At 28.9% G+C, this 18,976-nt stretch overlaps 1 long non-coding RNA gene across 4 annotated transcripts in view; it reads right to left on the reverse strand.

Moving 5' to 3' along the window:
• The window catches only part of LOC122851641, a 130,161-nt gene that overhangs the window by 34,198 nt on the left and 76,987 nt on the right, over positions 1-18,976 (reverse strand). For all 4 annotated transcript variants that reach the window (XR_006373718.1, XR_006373719.1, XR_006373722.1 and 1 more), the window contains 5 exons: positions 13,038-13,302; positions 12,355-12,951; positions 11,396-11,563; positions 7,365-7,457; positions 3,213-3,612 (listed from right to left, as the gene is read on the reverse strand). This is a non-coding gene — a long non-coding RNA (uncharacterized LOC122851641). The remainder of the gene's footprint in view (positions 1-3,212; positions 3,613-7,364; positions 7,458-11,395; positions 11,564-12,354; positions 12,952-13,037; positions 13,303-18,976) is intronic.

An 18,976-nucleotide genomic window follows, 5' to 3' on the forward strand; every position in this document is an offset into this window, starting at 1 on the left:
CTCGAATCACAACTTACCTAAAATATCATTAGTGTTACTGTCAAACATCAAGCATTGTCATGAAATTTATGAGATTTTACCTGAGTTTCTTTGTTAGTTGTTATATCAACTATACTATCGCTATGAAAATAATCAATAGAATTGAAAAAACATTTTTACAACCTACGAATAAATGAAAGTATATTGTATATATGTTATTTAAAAACACACGACCCTTTAATACATCCCCACCTTGTGTCTAAAAATTATTTATTGTGACACTTTATTCAAAAATGTGAGTGTCAACGATCGAACTATTCGCAAATCATTATTTGACAAATCGTTGTGCACCTTTTTTTTTTATTTTTAAGCAACAATACATTCGATTATTGCATTTAAAAGATAAAATAAAAATAAAAACTACGAATCATTGGAAAGGGTTGAAATAAAAATCAAAGAGGGTTGAAAAATAAAAAAATAAATAAATACAAAAATATGATCAAAAGAAAATAAAATTGTAGAAATGAATTTTTTTTTTTTTTTTTACATATAACTGAATTGAATAATCGTGAGACCGCAAAATTAATCACAATACTTTTTTAATAATTTCTCATTTTCAATTAATGTCTCGTGGGGCTGAATATCATCATGTAGAAAGTCGTGTGAAACATATTACAAATTACATACAAGTCAATGAGAAGAAAAAAAAAAAGTATTAAAAAAATTAAAGAAAAAAAAGTAAATTCCCCAAGGATTGACTGTGTTTGTGCAAGCAACCTGGTATTTTTTTTTTTTCGAAATAGACGATGACTCATTGATATAGTCATGCTAACACGCAAACACCAGGTTAAATTCAATTCCCTCATGTTTGAATTTCTTATACATTTTCATTGATTTGTATATTATACAAGTGTCGTGAATCATAACTCTTGTATAATCGTATTGTCTCACCTACACAATGAAATTCCTATGACATAGTTAAAGCTTTATAATTCGTCATTAAACAGTGACAAATAAATATTAGTCATATGCAAGATAAAAAAAAAATGTAAAATATATTTTAATATTTTTAAACAGATATATAATTTAATGAAATTAATAATTTTTTATAAAATCAATTCAAAGATAAATGAAAAATAGCCTTTACTTGAATTAAATTATTACTGTGCATTAAACTCCCTAGGGTGTAACAAAAACATTAAATTAACGAGACACTCAATAGTTCAATGAAAAGATCACCAAATGTCTTATTTCATTTTCACTAACCCTCAGAATATTCACGTTGTCCTTCATCGAGAATCTAATGACGTCGAACGATGAGTGTCACACACGCATATATAGGGGAGAATACATATAGTAATTTTATTTTTTTATCTATATTTTTTTAAGTGAAAAAATAGACATATTATAGAAAACTCAGGGGAATAAAATACACAAATAAATATCCTAAAAGTAAAAATGCGTAAAGGTCGAGTGAGCGAATAAGCAGTGATTCAGTGTGTATACTTTATGGTTTTATAATATGAAAGGTTGACCAAAAGAGTCCAGTGCATATTATGAATTGAAAAAATAAAAAAAAAACACCCCATTGTATATATATATTCCATTTGAAAATATTAAAATAAATACATCTAAAGGAAGGGTCACTGTACGCGCCTCTCAATGTCCACCGCGAATAGTGTAATGAGCCGTCACCCTGTCAAAATTTACCCCACAAATAAAATCTATATTACAATTCAGGGGATGAAATTTACTCAATTTTTGGTAAAAAAAATACCCATCCTTTTTTTCAACTTTTTTACCCCCGAAGCTATACATCATTTTCAGTGTTGGCTGGACCATCAGGCAGATGACTTGGGTAGAACCCTAACTGCCCAAAGAATGTAATGTGTATCATATTACATTTTTGTATTTTAAAAGAAAAAAACTGGTAATAAATTATTAAAATTGCTGAAATGTGGATATATATAATTTTTTTTTTTCGACATTTTAAGAGAAATGAAGAAGGGTTTGCATTGGACATTTGGTCACCCCAGAAAGGGTATATATCTACTGTATTTACAATGACTTAACATTAGAGTATTAAATATAACCGAGCATCTGTCATTTTCATAAATTTTTAAATTTTTTAGCTAAATATAATTTATTTTTAATTTAATTTTGAGTAGATCAAATAACTGAGTATTTTTTAAAAATAAATATAAATATATAAATATAAGAATGTGCAAACAATCAACGTGGGAGATAAAACAACTATTTTTACACAACATACGTATGAGCTTTTTATAAACTGCAACAGTATAGATGCGTAATTTTATAAATTTAGACATCATCTCGTGACTTTGCCCACTCACTTGTGAAAAAAAAAAACAAAAAAAAACGTATTTTTCATGTTTATTTCTTAGTTGTGCAGTATAACTATTTTGAGTTGCATGGGAAAGCCCTTCGGCAGGTGCTTCTGTGCGATTATAAATAATCATCTAACATATTCCCTCTTGTACAACCACTCAAACAGTGCTTGGTATATCAAGTGCGTATGTACACACGAGAACCAACATACAGAATTTTTTTTTTTCTCTCTTTTTTTGCTTTAACAAAAGTATGATACTTTACAGGGTGTTTTCTCAGTAAATAAAAAACGCAAAATATATTTAAATGAAAAATAAGGTAAAAAAAAAATAATATGAATAATGTGCAAACACTCCCTCAACAGATTTATATACAACAAGTCTAAATCACTTTAAAAAATAAAATAAAATGAAAGAGTTTTTCTTTATTTACTTAAAAAAAAAATAAAAATAACTAGACTTAAATAAATGGTATTTTTAAATATAAAAATTTCATCATTTAATTAATTCAATTAAAAAGAAAGCTGACTTTTTCAATTGATAAAATTAATCCTACCGTAGCTTTACGTATACACAATTTTATTTCAATTGAATTATAAAAGTCCAATGTGAATTTTTTAATTTAATTTTTTTTTTTCTTTTTTCCATTCTTCTATTGTATTATTATTTTTTTTTTTTACCGTTAAAAAATACCATTGGAATTACCAATAATTGGAAACAAATGAAATTGAAAATGAGACTCAGTGGAAAAACGTCAAGCAATACCTCGACTGGCTTTTGAAGAGAAATAATAAAAACAAAAAAAAAAACAAAAAAAGCATAATGAAAGGAATACGAGAAAAAGCATATGAGAAGAGGAAGAAAAAAAAATATATATATAAATACCCTGAACGATAGATTGAAGTCGAGCAACTTTGGATATGCGGTCGTTTCAACAGGTGCTCTCGGGTGAGTTGGTCCACATGCAGGTATATGCATTTGATTCAGCAAGCAAAAGCACTCGTACGATGAAGGCCTCTCCTCCTCGTACACAATCCACTCATGTACAAAGCACACGTACCCGTATATTTCGCCTTTACATCTCAAGTATACAGACTCCACTTTCTCGTCTAGCAAAGTGGCCAAAGCGTGCCCGAGCGTCTCTTCTCTCATTCTTGCAAACGTTTTCAATTTTTTTTTTCTTCTTTTTTTTTTTCATTATCGTCTTTATTTTCTTCTTCCACCAATCATGGAGCACTCCCTTTGACCCATGGAGAACCACTTGAGTCTGTCATTGTTCCATCGTCTTGAAACGGAAAAAAAAAATAAAATAAATAATAATAGTAAATAATAAAAGAAAAGAGTGTTTCCGCAACAAGCTGCTCCACTCTGCGGTTAATTCACTGTTGGAAAATATGCTGGTCATTAAATCAAAATAAATTTAGGACAAACATACTCTAGATACCAACGCAAGCTGTGAGCTTTTGTGGTTTATTTATTTACTTACATTTTTTTTTAATATTATGACTCAGTGATGAACGTGTTACTATATTTTTATTTTCTTTTCTTCTACTTAATATTCATCTTGTATAACAATAATATTTATGCTGGTCATTATAGATGTATTTTTCAATAGGATTATTGTTCTTATATTTTGAATGATTTGTGTCATCAAAGTATTGTCATACAACTGGCTGAAAATAAAAAAATTTTGAATATATACTCAACACACAATTCAAAATGACAACTGGTATATTAAAAACGAATATCATACTTAAATAACGTACAAATCTCAAGAGAGTTGAGAAAAAAAAATAAGAAAATAAAAAAAAAAATTAACTGAGGGTCAATTTTCTCTTTGACATATATCACAAGAAATCAAGATCCATTCTTCCATCAGGATATGTACTCGAGAAGATGAGACTGTCAGTAACATTTTTTTTTTTTTTTTCACATTTTCACATTTCCAAGTGAGCCGCGGGCAAACGCGCAAGTTGCTTCTTTTTATTTTTCTCATTTTGATGATTGTCAAAAGAATAAAAGTTGGGGAACAAAAGGTCGAGAGATTGGGTGTATCTCTAGTTTCCCCTTGAAGAAGAAAACGCACATCGAATGACCGACCGTATCCACTCAAAACAGAATAAAATAACAAGAAAAAAAATAAAGTAAATAAAAAAAACAACCAAGAGAAATAAAAAAATAAATAAGAAATTGTCGTCGTCAGTATAAAGAGTACATGCTATATATATTTAAGTCTTTTCAACAATGGGGAAGATGTATTCTCTAATGAAGCAAGACGAGTGGATCCCAACTCCTGTGCCAATTATACTTAAATCCATGAGTTCTCATGTTCGAGATACTTTGGCCACTTGACTTATTTCATCCGTATTAAAAACAACTTTACCAAAAAAAAGCGAAACATATACATAAACATAACAAATTAATTTGTTAAAAAAATAATTATTATATTAATTAATAAAAAAAAAGTGATCTCAATTTATTATAAATTAGTTGGATCACAATAAAGTATATTTGATAGGGTCATCGTTTGACATAAGCCTTGATTAACGGATTTAATTATAAGGACTCAATGTAGTTATATAAAATATACATATATTTTACAGAGGGGTGAAAGACCTAAAGCAAAATGTCCATCTGGATAAATTTCATATACGAAAGAATATACATGTATAGTGTGGTCAGAGAGACTAGTTGCAATAACCCGTTGAAATACACATAAGCAGGGTATTATAATCCAATGTGTGGGTGGTCAAAAGCCTCACTAAATCCACTGGGAATAAGACTTGAAATTTGAGTGGTACCCTATCAACATACATGTCTTTCTCTATTTCATTCTGTCAGTTAAAAATTTTACTATTCAATATATTCTCTCAGTTATATAATTTTTATAATTGTAATATATTTTTAATTAAAACATTCATATGTATATTAATACTTTCATGTATTCATCATGAATCCATATAATCAAACCAAAAGAACACGCTTAAATAAGTGACAAAAGTAATCGATCAAAGAACGAACGACGTTTATCCATGAATATCCAAAGTGATAGTTAACACACAGTATATACACCAACATCAAGCACAGAGACTAAAACTTTTGTATAATATGTATATACTATTCTGTGTTAAACCATTAAGGGACTGAGGCATCATTTGTTATAGCAACATGTCAAGGGTAGAGTTTTTGTTAATACCACGTTTCACGGCTCCGCGGATACCATACACTCTGATACTCTTCAACATCATTTCAACGTCAATTTACGTATTGCTTGCCTTGCAAAATATAAACGTATTAGCAACACTAGATTGTTGCCAAGGGGTCAAACAACTATAGATATAATAATATAAATACGAATAAATGGTCATCTAGACTTGAATAGACTCTAATATAAAAATCAAAAAATATTTGGCAAAAATAAATCAATGCTTGAATTAAAATCATGCTTTTTTACAATATTGTTACTGCAATATAAATATAAATTTTATTGATCAATTGATCATAGTTATTAATGGTTTAAAAATAAATTTTTATTTTTATATATTTGTAAATAATAATAATAAATTAACAAGTATTTTATTTATTTAGCCATAAAAATTTATAGCTACTTGAATATTCTGACAACGATGAGGCTATTTATTTGAAACATGTTAGGTAAATGGAATAGTTGGAGTTGTTGAATGTGCAATACCACATATATATTGGATCACATTTACAAAGATTTAGTAGTTTATATATGGTTTATTTGTGAATATAAATATATGTAGAAGAAGGAAATACGAAATAACTTGTGATATCTCAGAGCCAATGTTCTCAAGTGACTTTCTCATGGCTATGATTTTGGGTTTGTCCCTTGAGGCGAGGAAAATCACGGTAAATCTAACATTATGTAAATTTAGTGGTCACTATCCAAGTTTACGTTTTGCATATGAATACAAGGACAACAGAAAACTAGAGATATATTTTATCGATATAACTATATGTATGTATATATATATTGTTTATATGATATGCCTCAAGATGATGCTAATCGAGAAATACTCCTATTCCACTCTATTCTCTATTTTGCATCTTTGGATATACAAAATTGAGACATGGTTCGTTTGGTTTAGTGCCTTCGAGTTTGGTAGTTTAGACACACAGAGAGGAAAACATACAGAGAGACAGAGTGAGATAGAAATTTGTGATTAAAGCTCTTAGTGGCTTGAAAGTCACTTTAAGAACGTCTTAATTTAATGAAACAACATGACATTGCATGTGTTTGGTAGCAGGCAATTATAACTTTGAATTGCATTAGTTTGATTAAATTTTTTTTTTATACAAAGTTATTTTATTTAGTATATAAAATTAAATCCATGTCCATCAAATAATTAAAAAAAAAAAATACCTGACATATTTTTGAAAAAAATTAAAAATATTAAATTCAATTAGTTCATTTTTATCTTTTGTAATTTTTGAAACTATTTATTTATTAAAAAAAAAAAAATAATAATAAAAATATATAAAAATAACAAAGTACCGCTTTTTTGCTTTAAGACTTGAACATGTGTTTGGTGTCAGTGAATTTATGAGGCAAATCATAAGCATCAAATGTACAAAAGTCTGAGTATATATACCACGTGGCCTAAATGACTCGTTGAGAAAAAATATAATCCAACGTATAGTTGATGGGTGTCATGCTGACAAAATGGTTGAAAAAGTTATGTCCCAATTTAACATTGAGTAGAGGATAAATTAACAAATTAAATTGAACCAACGTTGACAATTGTTCTTCATAATATTATAATGGTTTTGTTGCATTGGTAGTATAAAATATAAAGCATCAAAAAGAGGAGTAGATATTGAAGAGGAGAACGCAGTATTACCCTTGAAGGGTTGCGAACCCTCTGATTAAAAATTCTCGCGTGGTTAAGCCTCTGATAATGATCTTTACCCTTGCCATCACTACCACCACCCCCTTATCTAGCTCTTTTTTTTTTTTTCAACAAAAATCTGTAGGGATTTAATACGGTATGGATTAAAATCGATTGTACTTACTCACTCAGCGTGAATTAAAATCCAAAGACCAAAAACAAGAATAGATATACAGGCCATAGCTTGGGGCTGCAATTTGCCGGAAATTTCCTTTTCCTGAAACAAAAAAAAATAGAAAAAATGTAATTATATTCAATAAAAACCCAATGTAACTTTTTTTAAAAATATCAATTTCTCTACTTTGGTTGTTTTTCTTTTAAGTCTCATCTTTGGAGTCAAATTTTATTTATATTTGAATTTTAGACGAAGTTAAATTCCATTATTTTTTAGTAAATATTTTCATCTTTAGAATAAATTTGTTAAAAACTTTTTGTCAAAGCTAAATATGACATCAAGGCATACCTCAAATTTAACTTTCTAAATATAATATTGAATTATTAATTAACGTTATATAAAAGTGTGTAATATTAATGAAAGTGAGACTAATCAAATTCCATGTAACCACTTGAAGGTCATAATCTGACAATTCTGGACTCATGAAACACCCGGATGGGCTCACTGAAATTTGTAATAAACCTAACAACCCTCGCAATGAAAAGTAACGTTTCACTGAATATCAGCCCTTGGATGTTTAAATATTTTCTCATTTTGGTGACAATTTAGACACTCGACAAATCAGACTAATTACAATTTCTTATATAGGTACATAAAATATTGATAAATATATATCAACAAATTAATTCTTGTTTTCCTTTTTATCATCCCTCAACTATTATTTTCTAATTTTTTTTTTCTCTATTAACTATATTGGTTTACAAAAGGTTTAAATCGATATCATAAACCCTCTTTTACTCTATTGTTCATTGTCTTTGTTTATCTCCATTTTGGCTGTCGAAATGTCCAAATGATTAATGAGTTTCGTTAAATATACAAAGAGTCACCCAAAAATATATATACATCTCCAAATACAAATGGAGTTTTGTTAGGGTTCGATATGAAATACATTTAAACAAAAATAAGAAAAAAACAAAAAATTAAAATAAATAAATTAACAAAATAGGGGAAAACACAAAATGTATATAAAAAAAAAAAGTATTGAGCTTTCAATTGTGTTTCAATAATGAAATATTCAAAATTGAATTTGTGTGAATGATGAATTTGTTTTGAATACATGCTATTTTGAAATGACCAGCTTAAGCAAATGAAACACACCACGCATAAATTTTATGTATGTTAAATCGTGATTCAAATACAATTTTATGAGAACATGATGTGTGCCTAATAAATATTTCTACGCTTAACTCTAAACATACATAATGAATGAATTGTGTTTTTTTTTTTTTTTTTTTTTTGTATAAATATGAACACATGAATGTGTGTTTGTTGCTATTGTATTGAACAATAAACACATATACACATACAAAATTGTGACTCGTTTGAATTTTGTGCAACATTGTGACGTGTGACTAATGACTGTTGAATTAACGACCTTACTGAGTCCCTGTAACAATTCGCTTTTGCAATTCTCGACACTATAGTATTCAGGTAAAACGATCCAACATCTTTAGATGAATCGACACTGACTGAATGAAAAAGAAAAAAAAAATCGTGGCTGTACACGAAAAAAATAATCCAGCAAAAAAAAAAACCTAAAAAAAAACATCTGATAATCAGGCAACGAGTTTTTTTTGATCGAATACGAAAGAATAAAAAAAAATTTGAAATGTCACTTTTTCCATTCTCTAAAAAAAATTTTTTTCTTCTTTTTTACCATACGAGACGAATCTGAGTGATGATCGATCAAAAAAAAAAAATAAATAAATAAATATATACTTTTTTATTTTGTAAATAAAAAGCTGTAAGGGTTGAATATATCTACCTGTTTCTAAGCTCATTCAAATCCCCATTCACATTCAAATAAGAAGTTAACGAACAAGGTGGTTTTGTAATAAATGATACGGGCAAAAAGTCGCCAAGCTAACCGTGATTCTATATCTCCCTACTTCTTTTTTTTTTTCTATTTTTTTTTTTTTTAACTCATCTAGCAACTCTTAACCCCCTTGTGCTTCATTCGTCGGTTAATTATTCAAGCAAAGGGGGTTGTAAGCAGATTGGTAGCTCACTAAGCCCTATCTCGGATACATACAACAAGGGCGATGTCGTTGACTATACACAACCTAGTATAGAGCTATGGCATATCATGCAAACCTGCTGCAAATAATCAGTCCCAAAAAAATTTCAAGACAGAGACAGATAGACGATTAACCAACAAGAGACTTAAAAATGAATATATGAAGAAGAAAAAAAAAAAAAGAAATTTATTTTATACAAATCACCCTATGTTTCAGTGACTGGTGGTGTCTGTGATTCTGATTATGAAGGAGAAATATGCTAAGCATCCCTCTTCCAATTATCGTGCTATTACTCTTTTCTCAGCACACTGGTCACATTTATCCAATAAATTCCATCAAGCTAGCAATAAAAATAACATAAAAATTCAAATGTCTACGTTTTAATCCTCCAATGCTTCTAGACATCATCACACGCTCTTTTATTATTATTATTTTTTTTTTTTTCATCCCTTTTTATTGGAAAATCAAATTGAGATTGAGAAGAGGCCAAAGCAGAAAAAAAAACACACTGATTTCAAACAAAATATGAGAAGAAAAAAAAAATGATACATAAAAAAATCTCAAGTATATCCAGGAATTGACAAAAAAACCTTCTATATACAAGACCTGTCACAATTTTTCGAGTGGAAAAAAAAAAGATGAAAACTCGGAGAAATGAAAAAAAGGAAAAAAAAAAAAGTGACGTGTCGGTTGAGTAAAAAGTACAAATAGTAGTATTCGACACAGAAGCCCTTCCGGATCAGAGGTGGCTGCTGTAGAGTTGACATAACCACCCTATCTATTCGTCTCTCGCCACCTCATGCTTTTTTTTTTTTTTATCAACTAAACCGTGAACATCTTTCTGATAAAATCAAAAGGAAAAAAAAATGAAAGGTTAAAAAAAAACACATAAAAAACATAAGACACTGTAGATTAAAAATAAAAAAGAAAATGTAATAAAAAAAAAAAAAATAATAAAAATAAATAAATAAAAAGATTTTAAAACAACAGATGGAAGCGAGACGTTTTGGGATTTGACACGCGTATCTAAAAACACGAGCTGTGGGTCACGTGCCATTTTTTTGGCGTTACTCGCTTGTCTTTCGTCTTCCTCTTTTGACAGGTCACGTGACTCTATAAAAGGGTTGAAATTTTCCAACAAGCCTAGCTCTCTTTTTCTCTTGATTTTTTTTATTTTAAATTTTCATCTTTTTTTTTTCAAGCAAGTTACAAATCTACCGCACCCCTATAGTAAACGTCTAGTCTCAAATAGCGGTTGATGAATCGTCAGCCTAAGTCTGACTGATACACACGTCGGATCGTTGTCCGCCACGGGCTTCGTTTTGATTATGAGATATTATGTATAGTAATATCCTTTTCATACACACACGCCCCTGTAATCATCACCCGTTATTTTAATGACAATTTAAAAACCTTTCACAAGCTGCTTGCATGTATTATTCTACTTGTATTTGTCATAAATCCAATATTTTCAATGTATAAATTATATATCACTTGGTACGATCTGTCAATCGTAAAAAATTATCGCGGCTTTTAATTTATAATATATATATAGATACCTGCACCAGACAACAAACGGAAAAAAATGAATAAAAAATTAATTAAAGCAACAATAAAAAAATATATATTAATAATTGATGTTGATAAAAAAAAAAAAAAAAACCGACGACACGTGTTTAATGGAATGAAAATGTAATTTTCAACTTTGATGGTTAAGTATGATAAGAGTTCAATCATTCAACACATCGGTTACCCAAACAAATAAAATGAAAAAAATAGATTATAGAAGGGAAGTGAGTCTGCGTCTTTTGACGATGTCAGTAAATTTGGCTCCTTAAAAGTCGACCCATAATCCCAAACCAACACTCATGGACAATGCTTTGGCATATAGTAAAAAGATGATATCACAGCTAGAAACCGCCAGCCGACACTATGTCTATATATATATTTAACAATACGAACCAATACAGACAAGTTGTATCCCTCTAAGACTCTATTTTCGCCTTTACAGTTGATGCTGACTGGAAAGAAACATCGAGTGATGGATGCCCATGGTAATCCGTGCTAACTTCCTATGGGATTTGGTTTCTCTTCTCTCAGTGATTTTGCCCAAACGATTTTCCACTGTAACTTAAATATAACAACCCTAAAATTCAAAAGATCTTTTAAAATAACTAAAATCAAGTCAAAATCACTAAGTCGTTTTAAATGTGCGTGTGTATGCATGTAAAATAAATTTTGAAACGTCGTTCTAATTAACATTGTATCAAAATGGCTTAAGGTTTTGAATATTGGTGGGCTTCTATATAAATTGTCTTGAGAAAATCATTAAATTCTTTTCAGGGTGAAACTGACAGATACACAGTGATGGTTGATGGATTTTTCAACTGAATTTAAACAAGGGGTAAAATCAAAAATACAAACAACCAACCAAAAACAAGATCTTGATGGAATTTTGTTTTTTTTTTTTTCACCAAGATAAAAAAAAGAATGAAAAAAATACCAAAAACAATATTGTTACTTTATATGCATGTATATTGCTGTAGGTATATTTGAAGATTCAAATTTTCACGAATCGTTTTTTTTGTGTATACGAGTATAGAGGGTTTGTAACCCTTACTGGGATTAGTGTTTGTGTCCCATCTGGTACAACTCACTGATGGCTCGTTACTGAACGACGAGTTCAACTCGGTCGACCGACAGATATTATTATTTATGGACACTACTAAACAATTTTCAAAGAGGTCTTTTGTATTTTCACAATTTCTCATTTATGAAAATTGTTATTCTCAACAAAATACCACTATACAAAACATTATCGTGAAAATAAATTGCTCATTTCATATATAGTACATATAATTATTTTACCTATTGTATGTAAAATTTTGTAAATTAAAGTTGATAATTAATTATCTATTTACCATGTATGTATGTTAATGTTAATGTTAATGTTGATGATGATGATGATGATGATAATTTTACAGAGATAATAGTAATAATTGATAGCCTGCCCAAGTCAACTCGGCGCCAAAGACAAGAAATAATAAGATATTTGTCACATTTTCATTGTTCTTGGCACCACCAAGCTAAGTTTTGTCGTCACCAAGTTTAATGTTACGCAATTCCTGGCTTTGGGATAAACTATACAGTTGGATTATTCTTGCTAAGGCGGATGTCCTGGTATAACGATATATATATCTATACATTAACAATATATATTGAGAGGCAGTTATTTCACGGGAATGAGCCAATTCCAAGGACAGTCAGGCACTTAGTTTCCACGAGTTTCACATTTATATACATATATATGTATAAAATTGTAAATTTTCGTATTCTCCTTTCTCTTCATCTACTAACAATTCAACTGTAAAGTGTAGAGATGTACTATGGACACTTTGAATTACCAAAATACGGTTTTACTTTAATTAGTTGGGACACCAAAACGACTACAGGAAGATGACCATGACTGCTAGTAACAATTTTCAAGATTAAAGTGTATATAACTTGAGTCACTTCAACTAAAAATAATAAAAAAAAAAGACATACAATTATACAATTTTCTTGTTGGTTGAAAATAGCGATTTTAAGCAAAATTCACTTATACTTGCTTATTGTATATTTCAAATATACAGTAAAATTTTCTCATATAACTCTGCTCTGAAAGACACGAAATATATCCCCAAGATAATTTCATCCCCTTTACTATTCATCTTTAGATTCCAAGACAAGAGAAAATAGCCATGGCCATATAGCTCAAGCCATTTTCTTAGGGTGCCTCATAAGTCCTGATGAGATGTTCAGCAATAACTGTAAGTCTTGTCCAATGCAAATCCTTGGATAATATATATAATGCACCTTGCTTGCTTCATCTAAAATAAAAGGTAATAAAAAATATAAAAATAAACATATATAAATAAACTAAAATATATATGAATATAAATAAAAAGTTTAAAAAATGAAAATTTACATTTGGTTTACATTCGTAAATTTCAAAGTCTGTATACATTCGTTTTAACTGAGGATTTTACTATTCAAAAAAATAAAAATAAGATGCATAAGAAAGAAAGATGATCATCTGAGGGGTTATTTTATTTTTGAAGATTGAAACCAAATGGCCTTTTCGTGATTCCTTTTTCTTTTAACATTTTTTTTTTTTTTTTTCAATAAAAGGGGTCTATTGGTAAATGCCAAAAATAATCATGTAGACAAATACAAAGTATATGCAGCTTGACATTAATTTTAAAATATCATTAATTTTTTTTCTAAATTTACGAGTAAAATACAAGTAATACCAGAAGAAATATGTACAAAAATATCCATCAAACATATGTGACATATATGAATTTAAAGGAATATATTTTTTTTATTTATATATCTTTTGGACTATTTGTCTTTGGACAAACTATAATTTTTAGTACTATTACTGGTGATGCTAGCTGTCAACGAGATAGAGGGGTTGAAAAGCGTGCGGTTGTCTGTCTATGTCTTCAACAAAACAGTGAATATATATTTATGGATCTAAACAGAAACCCCCCGGCAGCAAGTAGTATCAACGAAAAGCTCAACAGAACTGGAAAAAAGCGTCCCACTGGGACGTCATCAGGAAAATTGGATGCGGCATTTTTCAAACCTGACTCGCCCGACAAAAGTATTTCAATGTTGTCGTATTTTTTTTTTGGACAGACTGAAACACATTTGTTTCATTAAAAAATTGAAAAGAAATGACGAAATAAAAAAAAAATAAAACCAGTAAGTAATTTGAATTGAAACAAACAAAAAAAAAACTTTAAAAGTAAAATCAAAGAAAAAAAAAAAACAAAAACTGGTTGTCACTAAATAAATAAATAAAGTAACCACACAATCTATTAATCATTGTGAGACAGAATATCAAGTAAGTGAGACCCCTCTAAATGAGAAACCGGAACTTAACAAAGAACTTTACAGAAATGAACAACACACAGGGTGGCTGCTGGATGTATCGTTATCCAAATCAACGTTGGTTCATTCTAAAAGACAAAGTCTATACACATATATATTTTATAATACAGAGAAGATAAAAAAAAAAAAAAAGAGTGAGAAATGAAAAGAGAAAGTAATATCATTTCTCCGAGTGAAATGGTTTTCCATAGATTCGACCTCATGAACCCAAGGTGATCGCTCACTTGGTGGTATATAGCACTCTTAGATTTAAATCTACCCTTGAGCTTGCAGTTCTAGTTATACAGTTGTATAACTCACCACGTACTCTACACTTGGATAAAAGTGACAGACATCAAGACACTGACTCTATATAAAATCTGGTTAGTTTAAAATTATCTTCAATTCTCTCCCTTCTACATGGCAATTATTCATCTTGCTGTATTCAACTGTTGACTTTTTATAGAATAAAAAAAAAAACATAATAATAATTATAAATATATATACATATAAAACAAGACAGATTGAGTCTATTTATTTCCTTAAGGGAATAAATATATATTTAAAAAATTATTATTTATCTTTATATATTTTTTTTGAATAGCTTTAAAAACTTGCGATAAAGAAATATACTGATTATAGTGATTATTCATGTTCATCTTAATTCCATCAAGACAACGACACCCGAGACAGTTGTCTCAGTAAACGATACAATACTTGTTATATCAAAGTTTCCAAGCCAAATATAATCCGTTAGCAAAACAACAAGAACAAAATACACCAATGAGAAGACAATTCAAAATACTGCCTGAGGCTTCAACCTTCACTTGAAATTTTCGCCATCCATCGTGAATTTCTAGAGTTTATACCAAAGCAAGACCTCTTTCACTTCTGTTCTTTCTTCTTATTTCATAGCTTCCTTTTTGACTATACAAATTCCACAAAGTTTCTCACAAACTTGTTAAAACAATTTTGTCAGACAAATTAGTCACGTCAAAATTAAACTGAATATCTACTTTATATTGTAATAAAAAAAAATAAAAAAAATTTCCAATATTAAATAATAAAAAAAGAAAAATTCATCATGATATTTGAAGGCGAACTAAGAAAATAATAATTTTGTTTTTTTCTTTTTCACTATAATAATAAAATTTAATGAAATAACTTTAACAAGTGTATTTGACTGATTTTATAATTAATCAAGTATTCATGCCAAAGTATAATACACTTTGTTAATTTAACAATTTTGCCTTTAGCTGTGTTAGTGTTCTGTCAGTGGCTAATTAACTGAAAGCAAATCTTATGTAAAAGTCATTGGTTTGAGTAAGCCACATACAGTATTTTAGATCTATAAGAAAATTATGTTTTTTGTTAATCCCTTGGATAAAATTATTGGCCATTTTACAGAAACAACCAAAGTCACTCTCTATGTATATGTGGTTACTATGACACAAACTAAATTGCAAGTGCAGATTAGTCAAGAATAAGGTAGGTGATGAGATAACGCAAGGACGTAAGGTATGTTATATATGTAGAATTACAAGAGTATGAGGGTTGGTAAAATCTAACAAGCTTTTCTTAACTTGATTTTCTTTATGAGAATTCTCAGATATACCACTGTCATCATAAAATCTAACATGCCCAAAGATATTTTCAAGTGTTAAAATATTTTTGGTCTAATCCAGGGCAATATCATAAAGTATACAAGATGAGAGTAGAATGAGAGAAAAACGTATATAACTAAGCATTAAAATGTTTACAAAAGAGAAAAAGCCCTTTTTCAACATGAAGTATCTCATTTTGTTTTAACTTTAAAACATCTATTGTTACGTAATTGTAAAACTAACCACCTGGTCTCTTTTATTTTCTATCAAAATCCATAAATGAAAAAATATATATTATATAAAATATAATTAATTTTATACTTTATATAAATATTAAATTCAATTATTGATTTTACATTTACAAATTTAGACATATATATTTTTATTCTTTTATATTATTATTTTTATATGAAAAACATTATCATGATTGTACTGTCATGAATTGATTTGTCAGCATATGAAATTAATGATATTTATAAATGTTGAATGGTCGTCTACATGATGATCATATAAGCAAAGTGATCCTGTACAATATCTGAAACGTTTGTTGGCATCTAAATTCAATCTCACCGAGGTGACAAGACAAATGGTTTTTTTTCTTTCCTACTTGTCATTAGTATATATGTATATACATTTTTTTTTTTTATTTCTTTATTCTGCATGACTTGGTGGGCTCATTCAAGCCAACGCCCAGAATACGCCAAGTCAATTAGCCAAAAAATTGGGCCAATGTGTGCAGTCTAATATACACCATCAAAGCCAAAGAATGACTGAGTAAATGAATATTCTTAGATGAACAAAAATAAATAAACAAAAAAAAAAAAAAAGAATATATATATAATTCGATTGGAGTTAAAGGGGAGAAACAAGGGATAGTATAGAGAGATAAGTGAGAGAAGATGCCAGTCATCCACTTGTAATTAGTTAAGGGTCGCTTGTACTTGTGTGTAGGTGGTATACTTATACATATATACATATAATGCAACGTGGTTTTCTGTAAAGCCCTCTTTTTGGTATTCCAGGGGCGAAACGTTGACGCTAGCTACACTATCATCCCGCGGGATGTTGAGGCTACAGACAACGAGGGCTGGCTAAAGCCTTCATATCCGACAAGGAAAAAAAAGAAAGAAAAAAAAAATACCTCCCATACATATATATATTATACATATAAATAAAATAACTTTAACTTCGTCAGATTTGATTGATTAACCCAACAAAATAACAGGGTGTCACCGATTCTATCCCTTTTTTTTTTTCACGATAATCTATAATATTCCACAACATTCAAACGCACATATCCATTATGACTCTATACAATCAATTATTTTTACTACCACGAACGTTGCTACAATCAAAACAATTCTCAATAATATTATATTATTATATATAAAATTGCTTTACAAACAAAAGAAAAAAAAAAAAACACTACATGCAGTACCAGTCAAGCGAAAATCAGTCAATGGCAATTGAGGAAAAACTTTTTGACTCTATATGTCTCTGTGATTTTGATTGATTAACCAAGACCAAAACAACGTGTCGCAATGAATGACTCAAGGGGTATTTTACCACTTATTTGGCTCAACTATTTGAAGCTAAATTCATTTATCATTAAAGTCTGGCATTACGATAACGAAATAAAATAAATAAAATTTTGTTTTAGCAATATAATGTAATATTATCATTGGTTTTCTTTTTTTTTTTTTTTTTTGTTCGTATCATTATTTTTTTTTTTCTATTTTGATGCTTCACATGACTAGACATTAACCCCTATCAAAATATAAATTAAATACATGAACAATGTGACTTGAAAAATAAGAAAAAAAAAATGATTGATATCATAAAAGGTGTTTGAGGTGAAAATTGTCAAGTATATAGTATATGAATAGTGTCATTAAAATTTGCTACTGTATTATAGATAAAAAAATATGATGTTCATGCTGTAACGTTATATTACCGGTTTAGAATCGACAGTTTAGTTTTGGGAATGCATTTTGAATACTGTGATGTCGTACAGAGAAGGTTAAGTGAGACAAGGAGAATGTTATATTGCTGATATGTACATGGAGTTGATGTATTTGGTACAGGAAAGGTATTGGTAGTCTCGGACAGTGGTCATCTGTCACTGTCATCCCCTCAATAAGCAAAATACTCACTCGTGGTATCACAGAGTATCGAAGCTGACCCTACTACTAAAGCATAGCTCTCCGGTAGCACGTGCCAATGTCTATTCGCTAAACCAGGTTATGTACAAATTTCACCCTCATATAGCTACGTACATATGTATCAATTTAATACATGCTCGTTTGTACATATGTATCATCATATAATTCCCATGTGCATTACCTTATTTTTTATTTTTTTATTTTTAATTAAACCAAACAAAAGTTGAATCTGTATTTTAACCAATTTGTTTGCCAATTAAATTTTATTTTTATTTTAAATATAAAAAAATTAACGAATGAGTTTAATTTTATTTTAATAAAAAAGTTTTTTAAATTTATTCTCAATATTTTTTATCAAGCTTCATGACAAACGTGACAATTGCTTAATATTTTGGATCTCATATTGGAGTTAAATAAAAGAATTTTATATGTTTTTTTTTTATTTTCTGTTATCATTTTGGCTTGGCTCAATGGGAAAAATATTTTTAAAATACTACTATTGTTTATGTATATGTATGGAAAAAAAATATGGCAATTTCCATTGTCGTTTTGTACAAATTGTCAATTTTTTTTATATTATTTTTTTGTATTTGGAGAAATTTTTTTACTATATACTCACAGTTAAGAGCCTGTATGAAATATTTTTGATTTCGTCGCAACAATATTTTACAATCTAACCGATTTTACAAGAATAATTCCCAACGGTATAGTGAAACTCTTCAATCTTCCTCAACAACACGCCTATGAATATAAATACAAGCCAGTGATTTATGCCGTTCAAGCGCAAAAAAAAAGAAAAAAAAAATGAATAATAATAAAAAATAATGATAATAAAAAATATTATAGAGAATAAAAAAGAG

This window comes from Aphidius gifuensis, linkage group LG3 (genome assembly GCF_014905175.1).
Source record: "Aphidius gifuensis isolate YNYX2018 linkage group LG3, ASM1490517v1, whole genome shotgun sequence".
In the NCBI taxonomy this organism is placed as follows: Eukaryota; Metazoa; Arthropoda; class Insecta; order Hymenoptera; family Braconidae; genus Aphidius; species Aphidius gifuensis.